The sequence below is a fragment of the Solanum lycopersicum genome, chromosome 9 (assembly GCF_036512215.1).
Source record: "Solanum lycopersicum chromosome 9, SLM_r2.1".
Classification (NCBI taxonomy): domain Eukaryota; kingdom Viridiplantae; phylum Streptophyta; class Magnoliopsida; order Solanales; family Solanaceae; genus Solanum; species Solanum lycopersicum.
In genome coordinates, this window is record NC_090808.1 from 39,893,261 (window position 1) to 39,908,174 (window position 14,914).

Below are 14,914 nucleotides of genomic sequence, written 5' to 3' on the forward strand. Positions count from 1 at the left end.
TAGAAAGTTTGCTATGGATATATTCTGCGAGTAAGTATGCCCAGACTATGTCATCCTAAAGTTGAAACCGGTAGGCAAGAAGGCCGATTAGAGGAGTAAACAGAGTTGAGGCGCTGTTAGGGTAACTGATTAAAGAAGAAAAACATAGTATTGGCCAGACGAGATGATTATTAAATCATCATTATTGCATAATAAATAAGTATAATCCATTAAGAAGTTAGCACGAATAAGATTTTTAGCAAAAACATGTTGAAAATAATACTTATTTACTAGATGATGATGTTAATTACAAGATACTGATACTCTATATATTGAAAGATCTTATTACTGATATAAAAAGAATAATTTATGAAAAATTATTGACATACGAGATAATCGAAGAAACAACCTAAGGTTGGGCAGAATTATCTATACCAGATGATTTTGACATAGATTTATATAATGATCTAGAATTATTCATAGATCAATGATTGATTATTTGTACTTACAATTCTGGAGAGAAACTAAGGAAGAAATAGAACTACTTGAAAAGCTACTAATTAAAAGTTTGTACAAGTTTTTAAGAACTCGAGAAAATAAATATTTAGAATATATTGCAAATAATGCTAATGAAATTCAACGATTAGATCTACTTAAAAAAGAATATTACAGAAAAATATTTTATTCTTAAAATCACGAAGAACAATCCAACAACAAATAAAGTAATTACCATAACAAAAACTAAGGAAGAAAGAAAAATACGAAAGATACAGAAAAAGTTAAAAACTTTATATATAGAATATGAATTATTACAATTTACTAAAACAATACTAGCAAGACAAATCCTTTGATAGATATAATTTCTAAAAAAGAATATAAATATGTTTGTTATCTGAAAAAACAATATGAACAAAGAAAAATATAAGCAACAACTGATAGAAAATATAATTGAAAACCGACAAGAGTTAAAATATAGAAAAGAAAGACTAGAAGAAAATATATTAGCAGGAGTATGTAATAAATAAATAATAGCACAAAGAAAAGTTATATTTATGCTAGAAATACAAATAAGCTGCCTTAATATAAATTACAACATGAATTATAATGAATAAAGAAAGAATTTGCAGTAGTTGAAAAAAAATATTAAAATCAAGATAGACTGGTAATTAAAATAATATTTTAAAATTTAGGAAGACAATATAAAAAAATAAGAAATAACTTGTATTTAATAATAGAAAAGGAAACACCAAAATTAGAAGATAGTTTAACAGCGATAGTAAGAATAACAAAGGAAAAACAGAGAAATAGATAAATCAAAAGAGATTGAGAAAATAAAAACACAAGCAAAATAGGAAGTACAACATCTAGAAGAACTAAAAAATATAAAAATAAGTGAATTAGATTAAGAATTAGCAGAGCTAAAATTATTATATGAAACCAAACAAAAAGAAAAAACAAATACAAAAAAATAAAGAACTAGAAAAAGACAAAGAACTTGAATTGACTAATGAAATAAATAAGATAAAATACAAATTACATGAAAATCTTAAAATAGACGAAATAGACGAAATAAATGAAACAGATACAATGAACGATAAAAAATAAGAAATAAGTGATATAAGTGAAACATAAACAAAACTTTTAGAACAAGTAAATAACCCGAAAGAATTAGAAATAAATACAGGAGATGTAAATCAACCTAGCACATAAAGAGTTAAAACCCCGAAAAAAAGTCCTAGGAGTAGTCCCAAAAGGACAGCACCAACTTATTATACAGACAATTATGAACGATCAAATAGAAGAAATGCAATATGGAATAGCAGATTAAATAAAAAATGGACCCCTAGAACAAAAACTGAACAATATAACTTTTTAGATCTAGATTGTGTGGTAGATATAAATGAAGCAATCTTACTATGGGTAGGAAATATATCTGTCACGACCAAAATCGGATCGCGACTGGCACCCACACTTACCCTCCTATGTGGGCGAACAAACCAATCTAAACCTTAACATTTCAATATAATATCAACAGAAAGTAATGCGGAAGACTTAAACTCATTAATGAAATCAATAACTATTATTATCCCCAAAATCTGGAAGTCATAATCACAAGAACATCTACTTCAAATTACTAATCTAAGAGTATCTAAGAAGCTAAAATACATAAAAAGCTAGTCCATGCCGGAACTTCAAGGCATCAAGACATGAAGAGGAAGATCCAGTCCAAGCTAGAAGCATTAGCTCACCCTGAAATCTGGTTTAATGAAGACTGGCTAGAGTTGCGGTTGAGTTGAAGACGACGGCACGTTTGCTGCATTCCACAAATAACAAGGAAAGAAACATACAAGTAGGGGTCAGTACAAAACACGGGTACTGAGTAGATATCATCGGCCAACTCAAAATAGAAAATAATATGCATCAAATAATATCATAAATCAACTACAATACTCAATCTGTAGCAAAAACATGTACAAGAATCTTTGATAAATAACGTAAAGTACACTCATGAGGATTCAAGACTCCATATCATACTCATTTGGGAATTAGGTTCATTATATTGAGTATATTAACATCTTTAAAGATTCATCACCTTTATTCTTGTGTCGGTACGTGACACTCCGCACCCTTACTACTATATGTCAGAACGTGACACTCCGATCCCCTAGTTCTACGTGTCGGTTCGTGACACCCGATCCCCTAATTCTACGTGTCGGTTCGTGACACCAGATCCCCTAATTCTACGTGTCGGTTCGTGACACCTGATCCCCTAATTCTACGTGTCGGTTCGTGACACCCGATCCCCTAATTCTACGTGTTGGTTTGTGACACCCGATCCCCTAATTCTACGTGTCGGTTAGTGACACCCGATCCCCTAATTCTACGTGTTGGTTCGTGACACCTGATCCACTAATCTCATTCTATTAATTCATTAAGCCTTCTTTTATACCAAGGCATCATCAATCTCATTACTTAATTTCATCAAGCCTTCTTTTATACCAAGACATCATTAATCTCATTACTTTAGTTAATCAAGCCTTCTTTTATACCAAGGCATCATCATTAACAAGGGGTTTTCAAGATTTGGGATTCAATGGCTTCGTCATGCTTATTTCATCACAATTATATAATCACATTCATGCAAGCATACAATTAAGCATATAGAAGTCTTTACAATACAACCCAACACATATCATTCGCTATTAAGAGTTAACTGTGAATAGTATAAAACCATAACCTACCTCCACCAATGATTCGTGATCAAGCAAGCAATTTTTCTCAAGGCTTTGTTTTCTCTTCGTTTTCCTCTTGTCTCGATCGATCCTCTCTCTCTCTTCTTGTTCCTTCTATTTTCTTTATTCAAACCCTCTTTATTTTACCCTAATTAGCATATAATTAAGAATAAAAGATGGCAATAATAACCCACTAATTTACTCAAGGTTGCCTCCTTTAGTCCCCTAGTAATTGAGTTATTAATATTAAACCACTAACTTTATAATTATAGAAGGAATAGTCCAAAACTTCCCTTAAACCATTTAAAGAAATCCGACCTCGCCTGGGATTACGAACCCTGTGACGGGCTGTCGTGCCTGCGACGGTCCGTCCTGCTGCTCCGTCACAGAGTTCAGAGACTCAATTCTCTGAAGAGTCTGTGATGGTCCGTCACGCCTGTGACGGTCCGTCCTGCCATTCCGTTACGAAGTTCAGAGAGTCGATTTCAGTATCCAATCTTCAGAATTCCCAAGTGTTTTGAAACGAGGCCCCCTCGACGGTCCGTCGTGCCCATGACGGTCCGTCGGGGGTTCCGTCATCTCAGCCTGTTTTTCCAGAAATAAAATCTGCTGCTCAAAATGACTTAACAGGTCATTACAATAGATACCAATTTACCCATCGTTCGTCCCCGAATGATCACAAGAAGGAAAACAAGGGCGAGAAGGAGTACCTGAATCTGTAAAGAGGTGTGGTATCTTTCTCGCATATCAGCCTCTTTCTCCCAAGTGGCTTCTTCGACTGGTCGATTCTTCCATTGAACATTGATGGATGCAATCTCCCTTGATCTCAACTTGCGAATTTCTCTTTCTAGAATGGAAACAGGCTCCTCCTCATAAGTCAAATTCTCATCAAGCAAAACTGAATCCCATCGAATGATCTAGTTTCCATCCCCATGGTATCTTTTCAACATAGACACATGAAATACCGGATGCACTCCGGACAGCCCTGGAGGCAAGGCTTAGTCATAAGCCACCTCCTCTACTCGCTTAAGTACTTCAAAGGGACCAATATACCTTGGGCTTAATTTACCCCTTTTACCAAAACGCATCACCCCTTTCATGGGTTAAACCTTTAGTAAGACTTGTTCACCCTCCATGAACTCCAAGTCTCTAACCTTTCGATCTGCATACTCCTTCTGTCTACTTTGAGCCGCTAGAAGCTTTCCTTGAATGCATTTCACTTTGTCTAGCGATTCCCTCAGAAGGTCAGTACCCCACGGTCTAACCTCAAATGCATCAAACCAACCAATGGGAGACCTACATCTCCTCCCATACAATGCTTCGAAAGGATCCATATCAATACTTGAGTGATAGCTATTGTTGTATGAGAACTCTGCTAAGGGTAAGAAGTTATCCCAATGTTCTCCAAATTCTATCACACATGCACGAAGCATATCCTCCAACACTTGAATCGTTCGCTCAGACTGACCATTGGTTTGAGGATTTAACGCAGTACTAAGGTCCAACCTAGTACCCAATTCCGCATGCAATGTTTTCCAAAACATAGAAGTAAACTGCGTACCTCTATCTGATATGATGGAGAGTGGAACCCCTTGCAACCGAACAATTTTTGAGACATAGATTTTGGCTAACTTCTCTGCATTGTAAGTCACCTTGACCGGAATGAAATGAGCAGACTTAGTTAACCTATCAACAATCACCCAAATAGAGTCATACTTACCCACTGTCTTTGGAAGACCAACCACGAAGTCCATTGCAATTCTCTCCCACTTCCATTAAGGAATGGGCATTCTCTGAAGTGTTCCTCCGGGCCTCTGGTATTCATACTTTACTTGCTGGCAGTTTGGACATTTGGCAATAAAATTAACAATATCACGCTTCATTCTACTCCAACAAAAGTGCTGCTTTAGGTCACGATACATCTTGGTTGCACCAGGATGTATAGAATACCTTGAATTATGAGCCTCTGTCAGAATAGTGTTGATCAAATCATCAACGCGGGGTACACATACCCTTCCCTTGATTCTCAAAACACCTTTCTCATCGATTTGTGCTTCCTTAGCCTCTCCTCGTAACACTATATCCCAAATTCGGCTTAGTTTCTCATCATCAAACTGCTTTCCCTTAATCTTGTAAAGGAAAGAAGATCTTGCCTCCACACTGGCCAAAAATCCTCCCTTCTCATTTACTTCCAATCTCATAAAGTCGCTAGCTAGAGTCTGAACTTCTCTAGCAAATTGACGTCTAGAAACTTGCAAGTGAGCTAGACTTCCCATGCTCCCTGCCTTTCTACTTAAGGCGTCTGCCACAACATTAGCCTTTCCCGGATGATACAAGATCGTGATATCGTAGTCCTTTAGTAGTTCCATCCATCTCCTCTGTCTCAAATTTAAATCTTTTTGAGTAAAGACATACTGTAGGCTACGATGATCCGTGTATACTTCACACTTAACCCCATATAGATAGTGTCTCAATTGCTTTAAGGCAAACACTACCGCAGCCAACTCCAAATCATGGGTCGGATAGTTACGTTCATGCACCTTTAGTTTCCTCGAAGTGTAAGCAATTACATTCTTCTCCTGCATTAGCACTGCACCCAACCCCGAATAGGATGCATCACAATAGACAATGAAATTCTTACCTTCCACTTGCAAGGTAAGGATTGGTGTAGTAGTCAACAAAGTCTTGAGCTTCTGAAAGCTTTCTTCACACTCGTCCGACCATACAAATGGAACATTCTTCTTAGTCAAGTTCGTCAATTTGAAAGCAATGGAAGAGAATCCCTTGACAAATCGACGGTAATAGCTAGCTAAACCAACAAAGCTCCTTATTTCTGAGACATTAGTAGGTCTTACCCAATTCTTCACTGTCTCAATCTTAGAAGGATCCACCATCACGCCCTCCTTAGACACCACGTGCCCCAAGAAGGACACTGCATCTATCCAAATCTCACACTTGGAGAATTTGGCATAAAGCTTTTTCTCCCTCAACATTTCCAATACCATTATCAAATGCTCTTCATGTTCCTTCTTGCTCTTTGAGTATACCAATATATCATCAATAAATACGATCACAAATAGATCCAGATATGGCTTAAAAATCCTGTTCATCAAGCTCATGAAAGCAGCAAGGGCATTCGTAAGACCAAAAGACATCACTACAAATTCATAATGCCCAAAGCTGGTCCGAAAAGCAGTCTTTGGCACATCTGTTGCCCGTATCTTTAATTGATGATAACCGGAACCTTAAGTCAATCTTAGAGAAGACACAAGCACCTTGTAACTGATCGAACAAGTCATCAATGTGAGGAATGGGATACTTGTTCTTAATAGTTACCTTGTTCAACTGTCTATAGTCTATGCACATCCTAAAACTCCCATCATTTTTCTTCACAAATAATACCGGAGCACCTCAAGGAGATGCACTTGGTCTAAAAAAGCCTTTGCTTAACAACTTTTGAAGTTGTGCCTTTAACACTCTTAACTCCATGGGAGCCATTCTATATGGGAGTATAGAAATGGGGCGAGTACCCGATTCAAGATCGATGCAAAAGTCAATATCTCTAGCCGGTGGCATACCCGGAAGGTCTGCGGGAAACACATCTAAAAACTCACAAACTATTGACACCGACTCAATTGGAGGTACTTGGGTAGTATCATCCCTGAGATGTGCCAAGAACGCTAAACAACCCTTACGAACCATTTTCTTAGCACGAAGAAAGGAGATGATACGCACCGGATTGGAAGTGTAGTCACCCTCCCACACTGACGGATTTGTCCCAGGCTTGGCTAACATCACAGTTTTAGCATTACAATCCAAGATCGCAAAATTCGGAGAAAGCCAAGTCATACCCAAAATTACATCAAAATCAACCATTTCTAAGATAACCAAGTCTACATGAGTATTGCTCCCCACAAAAGTTACCAAACAAGACCTATATACTTTTTTAACTATCACAGACTCACCCACCGGAGTACACACGAATAGGTATGTCAAGCAATTCACAATGTAAATTAAGACCATTAGAAAATGCGGAAGATACATATGAAAATGTAGAGCCAGGGTCAAACAATAGAAAAGCCATGCAATCACAAAACGAAAGATTACCTGTGATGACAAAATCTCATGTCTCCGCTTGTGACCGCCCAGGGAAAGCGTAACAATGGGCCCTCTCACCTGTCTGTCCGTTGCCCCTACCATGTTGTGATGTAGTAGCTCCAGTTTTTCCATCACCCCAACCGTTTTGGTGACCACCATTACCTCGACCACTGCGTCCTCCAGAATAACGGCCTCTGCCATGACTACCTCTACCTCTAGCTATTGGGGGTCTATAACTCTGTTTCGGACAATTTCTCCTAATGTGTTCAGTCTCCCCATATCCATAACACTCTCTGGAGTCAAGCATGGGTCTCTCAGAGAAGTGTTGACCGGTCTGAGGTGGACCCCCAACTACAGTCTGTAGTGAAGATTGAATTGGTCGAACTGAGTAACCTCATGAACCTTGTCCTCTAGAGTAAGAGCAATTAAACTCACCTCCCTTTCAAACCCTTTTTGATGTCGATGCCATGGTGAATTTTGGCTTCACTCCTTCCACCTCTATCACAAAGTCTACCACTTCTTGAAAGGATTTTGCCGTAGCTACTACCTCTAATGCTGAAATCCGCAGTTCTGACCTCAACCCCTTCACAAAACGACGAATCCGCTCTTGTGGACTGAAACAATGTTGGGTGGCATACCGGGATAATGCACGGAACTTAGCCTCATATGCAGTAACCGACATCCTACCTTGCTCTAGGCTCTAAAATTCATCTCTTTTCCTATCCCTCAAAGTCCGGGGGATATACTTCTCCATAAATAAGATAGAGAATGATGCCCAAGTCATAGGTGGTGCCTCCGTTGGTTGACACTCAACGTGTGACCGCCACCACATTTAGGCGCTCCCTTGAAACTGATAAGTCACAAACTCAACACCAAATCGTTCTACTATACCCATCTTGTGTAGTAGCTCATGACAGTAAGCCACAAAATCGTAGGCATCCTCAGATTCAGCACCCTTGAAGACTGGAGGTTTCAATTTCAAGAACTTACTGAAAAGTTCATGTTTATCATTTGTCATTATAGGCCCTGTAGTCAGACGAGGAAACGTGCCTATTTGCAATGGAACATCCATGCGGGGAGCCGCAGTAGCCGCATGTTGTACCTCCGGAGCCTGAGGTGCTGGTGTAGAAAACACTGGAGGCGTTTCACCTTGATCAGATAACCAACTAAGATTAGCAAGAACCTGATTGATCATTTCTGGGGTACGTTAGGGTGGCAATTCCTCATTCTGCACTTGTTCATTCTCCCCATCCTCCCCTTCTCTTACTACTTCCTCAGTCGGTGGAGGAGTCACCGCCCTAGTACCAGAAGGGCTAGGTGCTCGTCCTCTTCTCCTAGAGGACGTCCTCCCACGACCTCTTCCACGGCCTCTTGCTGCTACTCTTCCTCTAGCTACAACCCCAGTGGCTGGCTCAGACGCACCCTGTTCCGCCGGTGCTGGTGTTGGCGTGGTTGTTGCTCTAGTTCTAACCATCTGCGAAATAGAGTGAAGATGGTCATATACCAATTTGTATCACCTAGATACCAATTGGACCCAAGTAATAGCACGAAAGAAAGAAAGAATGTAATTTTTCCTAAAGGCTTATAGCCTCTAAAAGAAAAGTAAAGGCGTCCCCCTACCGTTCCATAAGACTTTACTAGACTCGTTCTTGTGTGATGAGACCAATGAACCTAATGCTCTGATACCAAGTTTGTCACGACCCAAATCGGATCACGACTGGCACCCACACTTACCCTCCTATGTGGGCGAACCAGCCAATCTAAACCTTAACATTTCAATATAATATCAACAGAAAGTAATGCGGCAAGACTTAAAATTATTAATAAAATCAATAACTATTATTATTCTCAAAATCTGGAAGTCATCATCACAAGAACATCTACTTCAAATTACTAATCTAAGAGTATCTAAGAAGCTAAAATACATAAAAAGCTAGTCCATGCCGGAACTTCAAGGCATCAAGACATGAAGAGGAAGATCCAGTCCAAGCTAGAAGCATTAGCTCACCCTGAAATAAGGTGTAATGAAGACTGGCTAGAGTTGCGGTTGAGTTGAAGACGACGGCACGTTTGCTGCATTCCACAAATAATAAGTAAAGAAACATACAAGTAGGGGTCAGTACAAAACACGGGTACTGAGTAGATATCATCGGCCTACTCAAAATAGAAAACAATATGCATCAAATAATATCATAAATCAATTACAATACTCAATCTGTAGCAACAACATGTACAAGAATCTTTGATAAATAACGTCAAGTACACTCATGAGGATTCAAGCCTCCATATCATACTCATTTGGGAACTAGGTTCATTAGATTGAGTATATTAACATCTTTCAAGATTCATCACCTTTATTCTTGTGTCGATACGTGACACTCCGCTCCCTTACTACTATGTGTCGTAACGTGACACTCCGATCCCCTAGTTCTACGTGTCGGTTCGTGACACCCAATCCCCTAATTCTACATGTCGGTTCGTGATACCCGATCCCCTAATTCTACGTGTCGGTTCGTGACACCCGATCCCCTAATTCTACGTGTCGGTTCGTGACACCCGATCCCCCAATTCTACGTGTCGATTCGTGACACCCGATCCCCTAATTCTATGTGTCGGTTCGTGACACCCGTCCCCTAATTCTACGTGTCGGTTCGTGACACCCGATCCCCTAATTCTACGTGTCGGTTCGTGACACCCGATCCCCTAATTCTACGTGTCGGTTCATGACACCCGATCCACTAATCTCATTCTATTAATTCATCAAGCCTTCTTTTATACCAAGGCATCATCAATCTTATTACTTTAGTTCATCAAGCCTTCATTTATACCAAGGCATCATCAATCACATTACTTTAGTTCATCAAGCCTTCTTTTATACCAAAGAATCATCATTAACAAGGGGTTTTCAAGATTCGGGATGCAATGGCTTCATCATACTTATTTCATCACAATTATATAATCACATTCATGCAAGCGTACAATTAAGCATATAGAAGACTTTACAATACAACCCAACACATATCATCCGCTATTAAGAGTTAACTGCAAATAGTATAAAACCATAACCTACCTCCACAGAAGATTCGTGATCAAGAAAGCAATTTTTCTCAAGGCTTTGTTTTCTCTTCGTTTTTCTCTTGTCTCGATCGATCCTCTCTCTCTCTTATTGTTCCTTCTATTTTTCTTTATTCAAACACTCTTTCTTTTACCTTGATTAGCATATAATTAAAAATAAAAGATGGCAATAATAACCCACTAATTTACTCAAGGTTACCTCTTTTAGCCTCCAAGTAATTGAGTTATTAATATTAAACCACTAACTTTATAATTATAGCAGGAATAGTCCAAAACATCCCTTAAAAAATTTAAAGAAATCCGACCTCGCCTGGGATTACGCAGCCTGTGACGGGCCGTCGTGCCTGCGACGGTCCGTCCTGCTGCTCCGTCACAGAGTTCAAAGACTCAACTCTCTGAAGAGTCTGTGACGGTCCGTCACGCCTGTGACGGTCCGTCCTGCCATTCCGTTACGATGTTCAGAGAGTCGATTTCAGTACCCATTTTTTAGAATTTCCAAGTGTTTTAAAACGAGGCCCCCTCGACGGTCCGTCATGCCCATGACGGTCCGTCGTGGGTTCCGTCATCTCAACCTGTTTTTCCAGAAATAAAATCTGCTGCTTAAAATGACTAAACAGGTCATTACAATATCTAAACAACTAATTGATAACAAAAAAAACGCCTGGATATATAGAAAGAAAATTTGTTGGAACAACAAAATTATGGATAGGAAATTAACCCCCATAAAGTCTAGAAACACTTAGGAGTGATAAGAAAATAGATGGATCTCCATCAACAACAAATATAGATATACTAGATAAATATGAATTAGCAATACGAAATGAATTTGGAGGCATGACTACAGAAATAAAAGAACGAAATAGAGAAAAAATAATAAATAGACAACTTATGAAAAAATTAGCTATATGTAATATGTGCTATATAGAAGAACATACATGTGCATTTAAAGAATATTATTATAAATCAAGATATGATATAAACGATGCAAAAGAAATAAGAAAATAATATTTTACGAAACTACCAGAACCATTTAGTACAAAAATAATTAAATATTGGAACAATGAAGGATTAACCGATACTTTAGGAGCTAGAATACAATTTCTACAACAATAGTTTGTACAATTATGTGAAAACTATAAGGAAAATAAAAATGGGGAGATATGCACATTACAGTAAACCTTTCACATAACACATAAATGTCACACATGTAAATATATCAACTTCATTCATGTCAACCACCTTCATCATATAGTCTTAAGACCAACATAGCGCGTATAAAAATAATACCACATCATATAGACTCATACCATGCAAATCTTCATTACAAGTATACAAATTCTACCATGCCATGCATAAAAACATAACCATAATCATAGACCTTAGATCACCTTCGTAAAAATCCCCAAGGATAGGCTTGTGCAATGTCTAGGTCGGTTCATTACTTCCACCTATAATTAACCTCCCATACGTCATTCTAGTTAGGGTCTTAGTCATTTACTTCTATTGTCCATTTTACTTTAGGGAGCTATAACCTTAACTGCCACTAAGACCATGGGTGCTAAACATAGAATTTGGTGTTTTAGAGCCTTACACCAATGGAAGGTGCTCCACTTAGCCAAAGTAAAAACTTAACATATATACTAGCATACTAAGGGAATTCACTTGCTAGATCCTATGCGACAATCATAGTTTATGGAACTAGGACATAGGTATGATCCCTCTACATGCCATTTGGAAATTGGGGCCTCATCTGATGAGAAAAATGGGTGAACCTTACTCAAAGGGAATCCATTAGCTCATGTGGTTCCATAGGTGAGTATTCCTCTAAGGGATGTAAACACACTATAAGGAAAAAATGTGAATCTTTCTCCAAAGAAAGCAAACACCTCTCATTATCAAGTACACTCGGTGCTATGCTAAGTTGTCTTTATTGAAAATTCTTTATTACATTATTTCATAAAACATATGCTTAGGATATTTATTCCTCACACGCTTATAGCATATTCAATTACCTATCTAAATTTATGGTACTCTTCAATACACCTTTTCAAGACCCCTCTATTAACTAGATCTTCATATATATGTGTGTACTTATATGACAGAAAACCTTTCACATAACACATAAATGTCACACATGTGCATATATCAACTCATAAGTATATTATTTACCTATCTAAATTTATGGTACTCTTCAATACACCTTTTCAAGACCCCTCTATTAACTAGATGTTCATACATATGGGCGTACTTATATGAGAGTAAACCTTTCACATAACATTTAAATGTCATACATGTGCATATATCAACTCATGAGTATATTGGTGTAACTAGATGAGCAATCCTTTAAATTAACACTTTAAGACACTATTCATATTCATATTTCATCATCTCATATAAGTCATATTCATAATAAGGCCATACTTTTATTTTCTTTTACATAGCAAACAAAACCTAGGAACTATCCTATCAAGGTACACATGTGCAATGGATAAACAATGTCCCATACATTTTCCAATACTATTACACTTACTAAGTCATTGTAGTTAAGGGAACACATATCAGGCTTTCATAGACCTAATCTTAACATTCATAGTAGTATACATTTAGTGAATTCGAGATCTATCTTTCATTGGACACTATAACCTTACTACATTGTAAGCAAGCATAATGTGTGAGTGTGCATGTACATTCATAAACATGTTCAAATAATGGCTATCAACAACACATTGAGGAATGCACCCTCTTAGGACCACATTACACTTTCAAGCATAACCACACAATACAAATTTAGCATAGGATGTAAGATAACTTCATATTACACTGTAAGACTCCTAATATTAGATATTCACACATCTACATTGGTAAGGGATTATTAACAATTTTTAACTCAAAAATGGAAGAATCTACCCTTTACCCTAACATAGATATACCCATGTTTATATCATATCCATACAACCAAGATCACAACTAGAATAGGAAGGTAGGCATGAACTTCAGATAGAGTGAACTTCATAACTACACATTCATATATTCATCAATATTCCTTAAAGGCCATGGTCAACAAAGACATAATGACGATAAGGTAAACACCGCCACCATAAGTTGACCATACCACACAATGCCATACAAGGCTTCATCAACAATACTGAGAACTAAAGGAGAAGAGTAGACCTTACAAATTCATCAACCTTTCATAATCATTGACCAATAAAACACTTTAATCAACAATTCAAGTATAAGGCAGTAGCTAAACATACATTTACTTAAATGAAACCATACTCAAATCTCTACAAGATTAAGATACCAGCATAGGCACTAACAAACTATTCAATAGTTAGTAGAGGAAATAGGACATCTTCACAATTTTCCAAAGTATTGATCATAAATAATATTTTACAAATAATGTACATTCTAGGAAGTAGATAAAGAGATAGAAAACAAGTCTTAATCATGCTTTATTAATTTTATAATATAGATCACGTCGCCTATAATATTATCAATTCCTAGAGTAGAAGAACCTATTTAAACTTATATCAAGCATTCTTCACTTTGATCATAAAAGATTTATAATTAAAAATCTATCATGATATTATTCTAAGGCAGTATCTACAAGCATCCTATCATAATCGAATTAAAATTTTATACATTATAAGATCAATGTTACACTGAACACATGGATATCTAAGCTAGCATGTTCAAATATTTATACATTGATCCACATGGCTTCTTAATCAATTCATCATCAATACACGTAAATTTAAATTAGACATAAGCAATTCACAGTAAGAAAATCACCATGTAATCAACATCAAGTCACGATCACTATGCCTATGCAGGGGCTAAATAATGTTTGGGAAGGGACATGGGTTAATAATTCTATTGGATTAAAATTCATGTTAAAACCAATACATTATCATCAATTTATCATGATTAATCCATAAATAATCTTTTTAGAATGAACCCATGGATATATTAAAGAAGAAGAGATTTGATCATATTTTATCTTTGAAAACTTTGAGATTAACTCTCTAAGTGAAAGGTCACTTAGAGATGAAGGATCATCATACCTTTATCTAGATGAAAAACTCTAAAACATGATGAATAATACATAAAAATACAATATCCAAGCTGTTCTTAAACTTCACATTTAATGGAGGTTCTAGAGAGAATAGCTTTTTTGCATGGGAAGTCTAATTTGTGTAGAAGGGATAGGGAATGGGTTGATCGTATTTTTGATCATTGATAAAAAGTTCAAAATAAATAAATAGACCTATTAGGGTCAGGTCAGGACGCGGGGTGAATTTAACATTCACCCCTTTAATGAAATAGTCGTCATGCAGCTTCCAACAACCTACACCAACGACCTCAATCGACGCCCAATAGGTCCATCGACAGACCGTTTGTGGCTTCTTCGATAGGGTCCTTGGATGTTATTTGGAAGATACTAATGTAGTCTAAGATTCCATTGATGAAACCACCATAGACGGTCCGTTTCTCAACAAAAGGGGCATTTTTTATTCAGGGGATTG